The sequence below is a fragment of the Oncorhynchus mykiss genome, chromosome 13 (assembly GCF_013265735.2).
Source record: "Oncorhynchus mykiss isolate Arlee chromosome 13, USDA_OmykA_1.1, whole genome shotgun sequence".
In the NCBI taxonomy this organism is placed as follows: domain Eukaryota; kingdom Metazoa; phylum Chordata; class Actinopteri; order Salmoniformes; family Salmonidae; genus Oncorhynchus; species Oncorhynchus mykiss.
In genome coordinates, this window is record NC_048577.1 from 61,377,455 (window position 1) to 61,393,524 (window position 16,070).

A 16,070-nucleotide genomic window follows, 5' to 3' on the forward strand; every position below is an offset into this window, starting at 1 on the left:
TTTCTCCCCTTTTGTCCCTGTTTGTGTCTTGTGTACTGATGTGTGTGTGTGTTGGTTGGCTGTAAACCGGTAGAGAGGTTCATGTTTGTAAATGTGTTTCAGTTTGTTGTTGTGTGGTTGGAACGAGGGTGAGAGGTTCATGTTTGTAAAGGTGTTTCAGTTTGTTATTGTGTGGTTGGAACGAGGGTGAGAGGTTCATGTTTGTAAAGGTGTTTCAGTTTGTTGTTGTGTGGTTGGAACGAGAGTGAGAGGTTCATGTTTGTAAATGTGTTTCAGTTTGTTGTTGTGTGGTTGGAACGAGGGTGAGAGGTTCATGTTTGTAAAGGTGTTTCAGTTTGTTGTTGTGTGGTTGGAACGAGGGTGAGAGGTTCATGTTTGTAAAGGTGTTTCAGTTTGTTATTGTGTGGTTGGAACGAGGGTGAGAGGTTCATGTTTGTAAAGGTGTTTCAGTTTGTTATTGTGTGGTTGGAACGAGGGTGAGAGGTTCATGTTTGTAAAGGTGTTTCAGTTTGTTGTTGTGTGGTTGGAACGAGGGTGAGAGGTTCATGTTTGTAAATGTGTTTCAGTTTGTTATTGTGTGGTTGGAACGAGGGTGAGAGGTTCATGTTTGTAAAGGTGTTTCAGTTTGTTATTGTGTGGTTGGAACGAGGGTGAGAGGTTCATGTTTGTAAAGGTGTTTCAGTTTGTTGTTGTGTGGTTGGAACGAGGGTGAGAGGTTCATGTTTGTAAAGGTGTTTCAGTTTGTTGTTGTGTGGTTGGAACGAGGGTGAGAGGTTCATGTTTGTAAAGGTGTTTCAGTTTGTTGTTGTGTGTTTGGAACGAGGGTGAGAGGTTCATGTTTGTAAAGGTGTTTCAGTTTGTTGTTGTGTGGTTGGAACGAGGGTGAGAGGTTCATGTTTGTAAAGGTGTTTCAGTTTGTTGTTGTGTGGTTGGAACGAGGGTGAGAGGTTCATGTTTGTAAAGGTGTTTCAGTTTGTTGTTGTGTGGTTGGAACGAGGGTGAGAGGTTCATGTTTGTAAAGGTGTTTCAGTTTGTTATTGTGTGGTTGGAACGAGGGTGAGAGGTTCATGTTTGTAAAGGTGTTTCAGTTTGTTGTTGTGTGGTTGGAACGAGGGTGTAACTATTGCTCTTTACTGTTGTTGCTCTTGGGGTTTCAAAGCAGCTTTATTTGGGAAAGTTACGTGAACGTGAAAGCACAGCAAATCAGCTGACAACCACACATCTGGAAAAGAGTTTGGGCTGCAGGACTCTGATACTCGTTCAGTGGTTTACACATCCCTTTGAATCAGAGCTTTATTTTGAACTAATGGTCCACCAGAAATATATCAAACCATTGAAATCATCCTCTGGTTCCAATTCTGGGGAGAGGAATGTAGAGATCCAATCCTTTGAACATCCTGTGTGGATCCCAAATGGCACCCATAGAGAACGATACAGAAAGCATCCCAATTATGACGCCTGTGAGCACATTTTTAAGTTTTCCATTTTCTTCTTCACGATTGGCTGATCCCTCCTGATGACCCGGTTGGACATGACTCCAACAGCGTCACCAGGAGAGATCAGCCAATGAAGTCCTACCCAGTTGACTACATTAAAATGGTGGAAGCCCTCAATGGCACTACCCCTGCTAATACAGCTTTTTGGCCACTAGAGGCCTCTATCTTTCTCTATGCTGGCACCCTATTCCCTTTATAGTCAACTACTTTTGTCAAGAGGGTACATAGGGTAGTGCAACCTTTTTTGAGTCTAGGTCAGTTTCTGAGTCAAAATGCAAGTCGAGATCTACCGTTCAGATTTTTCACATGACTTTATAAGAGGAAAGCCTATGCAACACTAACCTATTCAAAACAGTACTGTAGTAATGAGGTTTGTGCAGTCGGCTATAGGCCCAATACATTATCACCACGTATTGGCTTTGCTTGAATTGACCTGCCAATGCATTGTTGTTCTTCTCAGACCATTTAAAACTGATATTTCAACATTTGAGGTAGGCTATATGATCACACAGGTAATAGATCCGTTGTAATACTACTTGTCAGGTACAGCTGAGTGAGCATACGTTCATTATCTGTTATTATTTTACTGGGCTGATGGTGCCTGCATCTGATGGTCAGTCTCAGCGGATGGAGAGAGCAGCAGACTGAGGGTCCAACTCTCAACATCTCTCCGCTCTCCCTTTCCTCCACGGACACTGACCAAAAAGGGACACCGTCTTCGGCGAAACTCGAGTCGTACCGCATTATTTCTGCCTCATCCATCAATTCATGTTGTTACTCCAATGACCAGAGAATGTGAAATATATAATAACAACACAAGCATGCCGATACACTTTCCTACTCCTTCATTACAGCTGCAGTGCTGGTTGTAGCGTTAGTGGAAGTACAGAGAATGCGCATTTCTGAAAGTATTAAATACAAAGTGTTGACAGTGCTGAGTAAAAACTTAAACATGAACTCACTCACTGCTGTATTTGTTGACAGTCTCTCTCTAGTCGTGGTTTTTAAAGTTAAGAAATCTCACAGTATCAACTTTGCTGTAGTTTTCTTTTACACCTGCTACGTTAGCCTACTGTAGACATGGTAATCTGAGCCATTTGATTGGCCAGATGTAGGCTTATAGTGCACTTGATTTGCTCCCCCCGGGCACGCCGAGAAGGCAGAGTTTCTACCTTCAGACATTTGAATAATTTCATGTCGCCTCAACCCCCATCCCCTCACCCTCTTCTCCTTACCCCCTGCCCCCCCCCCCCCCCCCCCCCCCCCCATTACCTCACCCATTGGCCTATCTACCAACAGTGCTAACTTTAAAGGCCTATTCTTTATGTCAACTCATTTGTCTACAGAAGTAAGAAAAATACAATTTTAGAAAGCTATTTACTGAGTGGAAAAAGCAGACTGGCATGCACCTAAGAGCAGTACCCTATGCCAGCACGAAAAATCTTAAAGGTGTTTTAAAAAGGAGCGAAAGACTGAATGGTTTAACCATGTCATCTCGTGAAACTCTGGGAAGCAATATGGCTAGAATTGAGTTTCTCTCCCCGTCGTCCTGTTATTTTCTGTTTTCCAGCCCTCAACTCTCAGAGCTTAGACAGTTTAAAGGAGGTTCTTAACTCAAGGCTTTGTGTCACTTGGAAACAGTGCATTTGTTGCCGAGGTAACCGGTCTGGTCCGGCGAAACTCTGAAACGGAGACAACCTCTGTTTGGGGCGGGGCGTGGCCAGGCCTGACTTCTCAATGGTAGAGAGCTGCTTTCGTCCAGAAACCACTGGTCTTTTAAAGAGACCTGTATGTCTCATTTCCAAGGCTTGCAGTAACCCGATATCCTTATAATATGAGCACATCGACTAGTTGTGAAATGGTAGAATGGAACATCTTGTTTCAGTCTCCATGAAATGCCAACCTTGTGATGCACTGAAACAGAAGCTTTGTCACGTGGGACACTTTTAAAGATGGAAGAATGTGACATTCTGGGGACGTGTTCCAAAGGGCCGGTCCTATTAAAGGTCTTGTGAATATAAACGGGATAAAAAACGAAGTAGCCAAACTTTTCATTGATTGGGGCAAAACATAGTGGAACAGTGAAGTAAGGCCTACACACTAATTTGATCCAACACAAACCTTTAGTTCCTATTAGTTCACAATGTTTCACTCCAGAAGAGACCTTGGCCTGACAAAACTTTGTGAAGTCATAAAGGCAGTATTTATTTACTTAGGCAAGTCAGTTAAGAACAAATTCTTATTTTCAATGACGGCCTGTGGGTTAACTGCCTGTTCAGGGGCAGAACGACAGATTTGTACCTTGTCAGCTCAGGGGTTTGAACTTGAAACCTTCTGGTTACTAGTCCAACGCTCTAACCACTAGGCTACCCTACCGCCCCAGTATGTGTTAGATCAATAGTGTGTGAGTCGTAGTTCACTAAATAGATATCTAGAACAGGAGCCATGCCAAGGCAGAGTCATGATGGTGCTGGGCACAGAGAGCCCTGCAACAACACAGCCAGGGAGCCAGGCAGGCAGTTTTTTTATAAATATTTTTACCTTTATTTAACTAGGCAAGTCAGTTAACAACACATTCTTATTTACAATGACAGCCTACCGGGGAACAGTGGGTTAACTGCCTTGTTCAGGGGCAGAGCGACATATTTTTACCTTGTCAGCTCGGTGATTCAATCCAGCAACCTTTCGGTTACTGGGCCAACACTCTAACCAGTAGGCTACCTAATGCCCCAGTTAGTTAGGCAGACAGTAATGCAGGCAGATATGCAGGCAGGCAGACAGGCTGGGAAAGCAGGCAGTCAGGGCATCAGTTAGACAGGCAGGCAGTCAGTCAGGCAGACAGTCAGGCATACAGACAGGCAGTTAGAAAGGGAGGGGACACATGACCAGGCATGTTAACACAGGGATTACAGCATAAAACACACAGAATAAAACCTTGGAGGAAATCAGAGGAATGTTCCAGAGAAACTACAGGAACTATTGACCCCCCTTCTCCTTCCCCCGGCGTCAACAGCATTTACACATGGAATTAGTAAAAGAGACAGATGCAAACAAAACTCGAGCATTTCAATGGTCGTCAATGTAAAATCTATACAATGGCAAATTCCTCAGAGACGGGTGCGCTCACTGATTCACTAATGGTGTGCCTAGAGACATGCTAACCTGCTAACATGACTGTGTACCTGCTAACATGACTGTGTGCCTAGAGACATGCTAACCTGCTAACATGACTGTGTGCCTAGAGACATGCTAACCTGCTAGCATTACTGTGTGCCTGCAAACATGACTGTGTGCCTAGAGATATGCTAACCTGCTAACATGACTGTGTGCCTAGAGACATGCTAACCTGCTAACATGACTGTGTTCCATACCAACTTGACTGTGTGCCTAGAGACATGCTAACCTGCCAGCATTACTGTGTGCCTGCAAACATGACTGTGTGCCTAGAGACATGCTAACCTGCTAAAATGACTTTCTGCCTGCTAACATGACTTTCTGCCTGCTAACATGACTTTCTGCCTGCTAACATGACTGTGTGCCTGCTAACATGACTGTGTGCCTTCTAACATGACTGTGTGCCTGCTAACATGACTGTGTGCCTAGAGACATGCTAACTTGCTAACATGACTTTCTGCCTGCTAACGTGACTTTCTGCCTGCTAACATGACTTTCTGCCTGCTAACATGACTGTGTGCCTGCTAACATGACTGTGTGCTTGTGTGTAGTCTATAACAGCTTTTACAGGACCACCAACTTACTGTTAAATCTGTTGTTTTCCAGGTGATACCAAGCAACTAACATCAGGCAGAAGCTACATCGATGGAATTGGGAAGATGGACATTCAACAGGTAAGAATGACACTGAGTTCACATCCATTTAAATATTGCCAGTGTTCACAGTGGAATTCTATCTAGTCAGTCCTTTACTAAGTCATACTGTAGATCAGTGTTCACAGTGGAATTCTATCTAGTCAGTCCTTTACTAAGTCATACTGTAGATCTACAGTATGACTTAGTAGAGGACTGACTAGATAGTGTTCACAGTGGAATTATATCTAGTCAGTCTTCTACTAACAGTCATACTCTAGATCAAACAGGACAGTGACCAGTGGATGAGTACTGTAGCTGCCATTTGAGTTGTGATCTGGCAGGGTGGCATATGTATTCTGGGTCGGTGTCACCATCAGCATCGACACAGTACTGTGAGCTTCCTCCACACACACGTGAGTGCACACACACACACACACACACACACACACACACACACACACACACACACACACACACACACACACACACATTCGACGCTGTGTAACTCACTCTAGTCATGACAGTATGGTAAAGAATGCAGAGGCCGAGGCACAACAGAGATATCACTTCAAACCCACAGGCCGGAGTCTCAGATCCTTTCAGTGTATTGAATGAATGGAGATATGCTCTGATGGGCCACCTCAGAGCCATGCATCACCCAGCTCAAAGGGAACTGTTGATATCTGGGCTGTGTAGCGCTGTGGCAGCCTGAATGAGAGGTGTGTGTGGGACGTAGAGGGACAAGCACAGAGAATGGACGTGCTCAGTGCACCACTTTTAGGCTGGAGGTGGGACACCCAGATCTGACCCTGACTCAACAATAACTCTCTCTCTCATAAGAGTGAGTCATAGTCTGAATCTTCCCTTCTCTGTCTGTCTCTCTCTCTCTCTCTCTCTCTCCTCTCTCTCTCTCTCTCCCTTTCTCTCTACTGGTCCTCTCCCTCTCTCTCTCACCTCTCTCTATTTCATTCTCTCTCTTTCTTTCTACACCACTCTCTCTTTCTCCTCCCTCTCTTCTCTCTCTCCCTCTCTCTTCCCCCTCCCTATGTGAGAAGGTGAAGGGGAGCATTGTATTTGTCTGTGTGTTGATGTGGATGTGGATGGCAGAGTACCAGTAGACAGGCAGATGTACTGATGAGCTGATAAGGAGAGTCGTAGGCAGCGCTTCAACCAACATGTACAGCCAATGTACAGCCAAATACGCACAACGTCAAGAAAGACAGGTACTCACAACTGTGATGTGTTGGCCATCAATGGTCTAAATCATAGAAGGAGAGATACGGGCCAGCCTCAGGCCCAGGCACCACAGACACACAGACAGGTTGAGGCCTGGTTTATCAGGCTGATTCTGCTGCAATACTGGCTCAGCGTCAAGGTACAGGGGCCGGATTCACCAAACCTTTAAGAACAAATATCTTCTTAACTGCCATTTTTTCCTTAACTATAGACTTATGAAGAAAGTTAAGCAAAGTTGCTATTCCTCAATACAGTAATTGGAAATGTTCTTAAGGTTTTTCCTAAGTTTCTTCCTAAGAAAAAAGTTAAGGAGAAATGGGATTCTTGAAAATAGTGTTTTAGGATCTCTTCTTGGAAATGTATTTAACTTTGGGACTGTCATGTACTGTCATGTTGTCTTGTCTCTGTCCTTTCCCTTCACCCTGTCTCCCTCTGCTGGTTGTGTTAGGTTACCTTTTCTCCCCCGCTTTCCCCCAGCTGTCCCTTGTCTCCTCTAACTACCCATTCACCCCGTTCCCCACCTGTTCCCTTTTTCCCTCTGATTAGGTCCCTATATCTCTCTCTGTTTCTGCTCCTGTCCTTGTCGGATTCTTGTTTGTTTGTGTCATTCATGCCTGAACCAGACTGCCGTCATGTTTGCTGTAACCTTGTCCTGTCCTGTCGGAATCTGCCGGTCCATCTGAGCCTACCTATGTTTGGTAATTAAAGAAGCTCTGTTTAAGTTGATTCGCTTTTGGGTCCTCATTCACGCACCGTAACAGAAGAATCCGACCAAGAATGGACCCAGCGACTTCGGATCCTCTCCACTCAGCCGTCGAGATCCAGGGAGCGATGCTAGGCAGACACAAGCAGGAATTGTCTGCTGCTCGACATGCCGTTGAGACCCTGGCCACCCAAGTCTCCAACCTCACAGAACAGGTTCACCATCTCCGCCTCGATCCACCGGCCACTTCCAGGGCTTTCGAATCTCCGGAGCCCAGAATCAATAACCCGCCGTGTTACTCTGGGGAGCCCACTGAATGCCGCTCGTTCCTCACCCAGTGTGATATTGTGTTTTCTCTCCAGCCCAACACTTACTCCAGGAGCACTGCTCGTGTCGCCTACGTCATATCTCTCCTTATTGGACGGGCTCGTGAGTGGGGCACGGCAATCTGGGAGGCAAGGGCTGAGTGTACTAACCAGTATCAAGACTTTAAGGAGGAGATGATACGGGTTTTTGATCGATCTGTTTTTGGGGAGGAGGCTTCCAGGGCCCTGTCTTCCCTATGTCAAGGCAATCGATCCATAACAGACTACTCTATTGAGTTTCGCACTCTTGCTGTCTCCAGTGGCTGGAACGAGCCGGCCTTGCTCGCTCGTCTTCTGGAGGGTTTCCGCGCAGAGGTAAAGGATGAGATTCTCTCCCGGGAGGTTCCTTCCAGCGTGGATTCCTTGATTGAACTCGCTATTCGCATTGAGCGACGGGTTGATCTTCGTCACCGAGCTCGTGGAAAGGAGCTTGCGCTCTCCGTCGCCTCCCTCTCCGCATCACTACCATCTTCCTCTGCCGGCTCGGGTGCTGAGCCCATGCAGCTGGGAGGTATCCGCATCTCGACTAAGGAGAGGGAACGGAGAATCACCAACCGCCTCTGTCTCTATTGCGGTTCCGCTGGTCATTTTGTCACTTCATGTCCAGTAAAAGGCCAGAGCTCGTCAGTAAGCGGAGGGCTACTGGTGAGCGCTACTACTCCTGTCTCTCCTTCAAGATCCTGCACTACCTTGTCGGTCCATCTACGCTGGACCGGTTCGTCAGCTTCCTGCAGTGCCTTAATAGACTCTGGGGCGGAGGGCTGTTTTATGGACGAGACCTGGGCTCGGGAACATGACATTCCTCTCAGACAGTTAAAGGAGCCCACGGCCTTGTTCGCCCTGGATGGTAGTCCTCTCCCCAGGATTCAGCGTGAGACGCTACCTTTAACCCTCACTGTTTCTGGTAATCATAGTGAAACCATTTCTTTTTTAATTTTTCGTTCACCTTTTACACCTGTTGTTTTGGGCCATCCCTGGCTAGTTTGTCATAATCCTTCCATTAATTGGTCTAGTAATTCTATCCTCTCCTGGAACGTCTCTTGTCATGTGAAATGTTTAATGTCTGCTATCCCTCCTGTTTCCTCTGTCTCTTCTTCACAGGAGGAGCCTGGTGATTTGACAGGGGTGCCGGAGGAATATCACGATCTGCGCACGGTGTTCAGTCGGTCCAGGGCCACCTCTCTTCCTCCACACCGGTCGTATGATTGTAGTATTGATCTCCTTCCGGGAACCACCCCCCCCCGGGGTAGACTATACTCTCTGTCGGCTCCCGAACGTAAGGCTCTCGAAGATTATTTGTCTGTAGCTCTTGACGCCGGTACCATAGTCCCCTCCTCCTCTCCCGCCGGAGCGGGGTTTTTTTTTGTCAAGAAGAAGGACGGGTCTCTGCGCCCCTGCATAGATTATCGAGGGCTGAATGACATAACAGTGAAGAATCGTTATCCGCTTCCTCTTATGTCTTCAGCCTTCGAGATCCTGCAGGGAGCCAGGTTTTTCACTAAGTTGGACCTTCGTAACGCTTACCATCTCGTGCGCATCAGGGAGGGGGACGAGTGGAAGACGGCGTTTAACACTCCGTTAGGGCACTTTGAATACCGGGTTCTTCCTTTCGGCCTCGCTAACGCTCCAGCTGTCTTTCAGGCATTAGTCAATGATGTCCTGAGAGACATGCTGAACATCTTTGTTTTCGTTTACCTTGACGATATCCTGATTTTTTCACCGTCACTCCAGATTCATGTTCAGCACGTTCGACGTGTCCTCCAGCGCCTTTTAGAGAATTGTCTTTTTGTGAAGGCTGAGAAGTGCACTTTTCATGCCTCCTCCGTCACATTTCTCGGTTCTGTTATTTCCGCTGAAGGCATTAAGATGGATCCCGCTAAGGTCCAAGCTGTCATTGATTGGCCCGTCCCTAAGTCACGCGTCGAGCTGCAGCGCTTTCTCGGCTTCGCGAACTTCTATCGTCGTTTCATCCGTAATTTCGGTCAGGTGGCAGCTCCTCTCACAGCCCTTACTTCTGTCAAGACGTGCTTTAAGTGGTCCGTTTCCGCCCAGGGAGCTTTTGATCTCCTCAAGAATCGTTTTACATCCGCTCCTATCCTTGTTACACCTGACGTCTCTAGACAGTTCGTTGTCGAGGTTGACGCGTCAGAGGTGGGAGTGGGAGCCATCCTTTCTCAGCGCTCCCTCTCTGACGACAAGGTCCACCCATGCGCGTATTTTTCTCATCGCCTGTCGCCGTCGGAACGTAACTATGATGTGGGTAACCGCGAACTGCTCGCCATCCGGTTAGCCCTAGGCGAATGGCGACAGTGGTTGGAGGGGGCGACCGTTCCTTTTGTCGTTTGGACTGACCATAGGAACCTTGAGTACATCCGTTCTGCCAAACGACTTAATGCGCGTCAGGCGCGTTGGGCGCTGTTTTTCGCTCGTTTCGAGTTCGTGATTTCTTATCGTCCGGGCTCTAAGAACACCAAGCCTGATGCTTTGTCTCGTCTCTTCAGTTCTTCAGTAGCCTCCACTGACCCCGAGGGGATTCTCCCTGAGGGGCGTGTTGTCGGGTTGACTGTCTGGGGAATTGAGAGGCAGGTAAAGCAAGCACTCACTCAAACTCCGTCGCCGCGCGCTTGTCCTAGGAACCTTCTTTTCGTTCCCGTTCCTACTCGTCTGGCCGTTCTTCAGTGGGCTCACTCTGCCAAGTTAGCCGGCCACCCTGGCGTTCGGGGTACGCTTGCTTCCATTCGCCAGCGTTTCTGGTGGCCCACCCGGGAGCATGACACGCGTCGTTTCGTGGCTGCTTGTTCGGTCTGCGCGCAGACTAAGTCCGGTAACTCTCCTCCTGCCGGCCGTCTCAGGCCGCTTCCTATTCCCTCTCGACCGTGGTCTCACATCGCCTTAGATTTTGTCACCGGACTGCCTTCGTCAGCGGGGAAGACTGTTATTCTTACGGTTGTCGATAGGTTCTCTAAGGCGGCTCATTTCATTCCCCTTGCTAAGCTTCCTTCTGCTAAAGAGACGGCACAAATCATCATCGAGAATGTTTTCAGAATTCATGGCCTTCCGTCAGACGTCGTTTCGGACAGAGGTCCGCAATTCACGTCTCAATTTTGGAGGGAGTTTTGCCGTTTGATTGGGGCTTCCGTCAGTCTCTCTTCCGGCTTTCACCCCCAGTCTAACGGTCAAGCAGAACGGGCCAATCAGACTATTGGTCGCATCTTACGCAGTCTTTCTTTTCGCAACCCTGCGTCTTGGTCAGAACAGCTCCCCTGGGCAGAATACGCCCACAACTCGCTTCCTTCGTCTGCGACCGGGCTATCTCCTTTTCAGAGTAGCCTCGGGTACCAGCCTCCGTTGTTCTCATCTCAGTTCGCCGAGTCCAGCGTCCCCTCCGCTCAGGCTTTTGTCCAACGTTGCGAGCGCACCTGGAAGAGGGTCAGGTCTGCACTTTGCCGTTATAGGGCGCAGACTGTGAGAGCTGCTAATAAGCGTAGAACGAAGAGCCCTAGATATTGTCGCGGTCAGAGAGTTTGGCTCTCCACTCAGAACCTTCCCCTTAAGACGGCTTCTCGCAAGTTGACCCCGCGGTTCATTGGTCCATTCCGTATCTCTCAGGTCATTAATCCTGTCGCAGTGCGACTTCTTCTTCCGCGATATCTTCGTCGCGTCCACCCGGTCTTCCATGTCTCCTGTGTTAAGCCCGTTCTTCGCGCCCCCGCTCGTCTTCCCCCCCCCCCCCCCCCCCCATCCTTGTCGAGGGCGCACCTATCTACAGGGTCCGTAAAATCTTGGACATGCGTCCTCGGGGCCGTGGTCATCAGTACCTAGTTGACTGGGAGGGGTACGGTCCTGAGGAGAGGAGTTGGGTTCCCTCTCGGGACGTGCTGGACCGTGCGCTGATTGATGATTTCCTCCGTTGCCGCCAGGTTTCCTCCTCGAGTGCGCCAGGAGGCGCTCGGTGAGTGGGGGGGTACTGTCATGTACTGTCATGTTGTCTTGTCTCTGTCCTTTCCCTTCACCCTGTCTCCCTCTGCTGGTTGTGTTAGGTTACCTTTTCTCCCCCGCTTTCCCCCAGCTGTCCCTTGTCTCCTCTAACTACCCATTCACCCCGTTCCCCACCTGTTCCCTTTTTCCCTCTGATTAGGTCCCTATATCTCTCTCTGTTTCTGCTCCTGTCCTTGTCGGATTCTTGTTTGTTCGTGTCATTCATGCCTGAACCAGACTGCCGTCATGTTTGCTGTAACCTTGTCCTGTCCTGTCGGAATCTGCCGGTCCATCTGAGCCTACCTATGTTTGGTAATTAAAGAAGCTCTGTTTAAGTTGATTCGCTTTTGGGTCCTCATTCACGCACCGTAACAGGGACAGCTAAATCCTTGTCTTGAGACGAATGGATACTTTTGTAAACATGAACGTGTTCTTGCGCCACAGACACAGTTGGCTACTATTATATTTAAATATATTTAAATACAGCAAGAAAACAAATTAAACAGACATTATCTAGCTAGCTAGTAATTAACAATATATTACAATATTCTAGAAGTGTTAAATAGCTAGCGCTATCTCATCAATTTGCAAAGAAGAACTTGGCTAACTTAGCTAATGTTAAAGTCGTTAGCTATGTTGTTGTCTATAACGTCGTTACGCGTTAGCGAGCTAACGTAGCTACCTAACTTACCTGTCGCGCAGTCCCTCTACCACCATCTCTATGATGGACGACACCTTCTCCTCCAGCTGGTCCACATGAATGTTCTCTCAGCTCCCTTCTTCTTAGCAGCCACCTTGATGTCGGACCACTTAATTTTTACGCCGTCACTCTCCCTTGCCATTCCCCCGATGGCAGAGACAGACTCGGCCACTCTCCCTTGCCATTCCCCCGACGGCAGAGACAGACTCGGCCACTCTCCCTTGCCATTCCCCCGACGGCAGAGACAGACTCTTATTGCGCTTTCCTTGGTTATCCATTTTTGATTTTGATATAGCTAGTCTGATGGCTATAATGTGTGAAAAATAACCAAATAACCAAATCCTATCATCCCTGTCACATAAGCTTATTTATTGCTTTCAAGCATGTCACTAATGTCAGTGCCACATAAGAAGATAGGAACTTCATAAATAAGGAAACTAATTCATAAGAACATTTTGAGGAATTGCATAATAAGACTAAGCATTTAGCCCATTAAAATGTTCATCTGACTACAGCAAAACCATGTGCTATCAAGTATTATATGTTTAGCTGACGAAGATCGAGAAATGGTCATGAGATATGGATATCAAAGCAAGTTTGTAAAATGAATGGATTCACATACAAGGCATAAAGCTTAATTACTGTATAAGGCAATACTGACATTAACAAAGCATAATTCTAAACATGTAGATCCCACGGTTAACATACAAGACAAATGTGAACAATGAACGAAGAGATGACTACTAGGCAAGAGGCCTAGAAACCTGGGAAATTAGAAAATATCCTGCAACTGTTATCCAAATGACTGGTAAGAGAGAGAACAGCAGACCTCCGTTCCATGTCTAACATCTGAAGGTGTATCTTTTTCGAACCAAAACGATACCAAGTTTACAGTAACCTGAACACCAAGGCCCCGTCTCCACAGGGTTTCACAGCATCTAAAGGCTATGTGGAGGAGGAGCCCAATGGAAATAGACAATAAACCCCCATAGAGTCATGTAGAGTTCACCCTGTACAGATACAAGGTACCACAGAGATCCTACATCCATATAGATGGCATACACAGGAGGTTGGTGGCACCTTAATTGGGGAGGACCGGCTCGTGGTAATGGCTGGAGCAGAATAGGTGGAATGGTATCACCATTTGGTTTCCATGGGTTTGATGCCATTTCATTCGCTCCATTCCAGTCATTATTATGAGCCGTCCTCCACTCAGCAGCCTCCACTGATGGAATAAAAGTTATCCTCAGAGGATAAGTTTAAGATAGATAACCGATAGCTGCTGAATAATTATTCTAGCACACATTCCAGTAATCAGTCCTCTGGATACTGTAACAGAGAGATACATTTTGGCCCCTCAGAGAGGGGAAGGACTGACTGGTCCTTGGGCATTGTGTTTTGTTCAGCCATTTGCCATGCAGCCTAAGCACAGAGATTACATACATGATGGCCAAACCTACAGAGGGAGACAGATGAGGAGGGAGGAAGGTCAACACAGAGGTAGAGGAGGAGGGGAGTGAGTCAGGGACAATGGATGGAGGGTTAGAGGGGAGGTGTGCCAGGTAGGAGTGAGAGAGGGATGAGGGTAAGGGATGGAGAGAGAGAGTCAGGGACAGTGGATGGAGGGTTAGAGGGGGAGGTATACCAGGTAGGCGTGAGAGAGGGATGAGGGTAAGGGAGATGGAGAGAGAGAGTCAGGGACAGTGGATGGAGGGTTAGAGGGGGAGGTATGCCAGGTAGGAGTGAGAGAGGGATGAGGGTAAGGGATGGAGAGAGAGAGAGAGAGAGAGAGAGAGAGACAGTGAGAGAGAGTCAGGGACAGTGGATGGAGGGTTAGAGGGGGAGGTATGCCAGGTAGGAGTGAGAGAGGGATAGGATAGGTAAGGGAGAGAGAGAGAAAGAGAGAGAATCAGGGCAGGCAGGTCAGACAGGTAGTGTTGGAATGTGACTCCCTGCAGGTATTATCAAGCTCAGGGCAGACAGAGCAGAAAGAAGAGAGACGTGTTGACAGATCACTCCCTGTCTATTGACACGTCCTTCCTTCCCTGAGGCTCTATATGATGAGACAGTCTCTCTGCCTAGTCTGCACCATCACCATGACAACCCATAGAGGAAGTCAACATCTCAGTGATGTCATTGTGTGGGTGGCTGTTGGGAAGGATTGCAGCACAGGTTAATTAAAAGGCATTGATTTGTAAACAGGCCACCTTCCTGCACTACCTCACCCTGGGACTCCCCCGGGCTGCTTCAGATAGACCCCATAGTAACTAGAGTAGCGTTGGAAGCACTGAGGTTACGAATCAGCAAACCAGTGAGAATGCTAGAAGTCTCTTGTTCTCACATCAAAAAGCTTAATGAAACAGCACAGCTGTTTTGAAATGAATTATTTCCTCACATGTAATGTAACTCTGAGCACACGTGTGACATTAACAGAACATGATAATATTCCATCATAGTTCCTGGTAGATCGGGACTTTGTTTACACAAGATACAACTGGTTTCCTTTAATCAGATGGGCCTCCTGTCTCTGATTGAGCTCTGTGCCGTTCTAGAAGGAGAATTGCTGAGGGTTGGTGGAGTGTTGATTGATGTGTGGTCCTCAAATCTAGCCTGGTACTGTACTATATTCCAGACATGGGTTCAAATAGTAATTATTTTTGTTCAAAACCAATACTATTTGACGATATGAGTGTTGGCTTGGGCCTGCCCGTAGTGCCAGTTGGGCAGGGTTTCCAGATGTGGGACTATCCCATTGGTTCCATTGTGAAGGGAAAGCTAATTTGAAAGAAAACAACATACTATTTGAACCTAGGACTGTACTTCAGTACTGTGGTCCAGCTGCATGCACTGCAGGCTGGCTCGATGTGATCCTCATTGCTGGAAGCAGAACTCCACTGCTCCATTGCTTTAACCTTGATCTCCTCAACACTGGTAATGTAATAATTGGGATAATTCAGATCCATCCAGATTCATCCACAACGTCACGTTGAGTTAAGACCCGCTGGATGGAAAGCGCCTGAAGGCAACTCAATCTGCTCTGCTAGAGCCATCAACATTTCTGATGTCTTGATTTATTAACAAAGCCTGTCCTCTGATTCCAGAATGTTCTGGTTTAGATGTATTCCATTTTGTGGGGGGTTTGTTGTTTCTATCATTTGAGGGGGGGGTTTTAGGCAAGAAGACGTATTTTGAGTGCCTGTTTCCCAGAACAAGAGTAAACCTACTTCTGGTCTAAAATGCATGGAGAGTCTTCATTGAAAGAGTCTTCATTGAAAGAGTCTTCATTGAAAGAGTCTTCATTGAAAGAGTCTTCATTGAAAGAGTCTTCATTGAAAGAGTCTTCATTGAAAGAGCTTTGGAAGTGCAGGAATATACTTTATCTGTGTCAGACTTAACTGAGTATTTGAATGGGTCACTGTTTGGAATGAAGTGTGCATACGCTGTCTATTTTAGGACATCTTCAGGGATGTATGGACACTCAGTCATCTGCTCCTCTTGTTGTGTTTTCAGGGATGGAGAGAAGATGGCTACTGGATGTTCTCTGGACTGGATCCTGGATCAGCAGCAGCAGTGGAAGTTCCATTTTGGATCTGGCTATCATCAATATCATTTATTAATATCACAATACAGACCTTTAGACTAATGTGAGGAGTGTTGTCCAGTGTTCCTCAGCCCCTTCCGGACAGGCACATAATGGGACACTTCATGTTTCCTCAGCCCCCTTCTGGACAGGTATATAATGGGACACTTCACATTTCCTCAGCCCCTTCTGGACAGGTACAT

The 16,070-nt window shown here is 47.2% G+C and overlaps 1 long non-coding RNA gene across 1 annotated transcript in view; it reads left to right on the plus strand.

The window, feature by feature from the left end:
• LOC110538832 overlaps window positions 1-16,070 on the plus strand; it is a 95,483-nt gene that overhangs the window by 78,594 nt on the left and 819 nt on the right. Inside the window, exons 3-4 of the long non-coding RNA XR_005035626.1 lie at window positions 5,277-5,344; window positions 15,798-16,064. This is a non-coding gene — a long non-coding RNA (uncharacterized LOC110538832). The remainder of the gene's footprint in view (window positions 1-5,276; window positions 5,345-15,797; window positions 16,065-16,070) is intronic.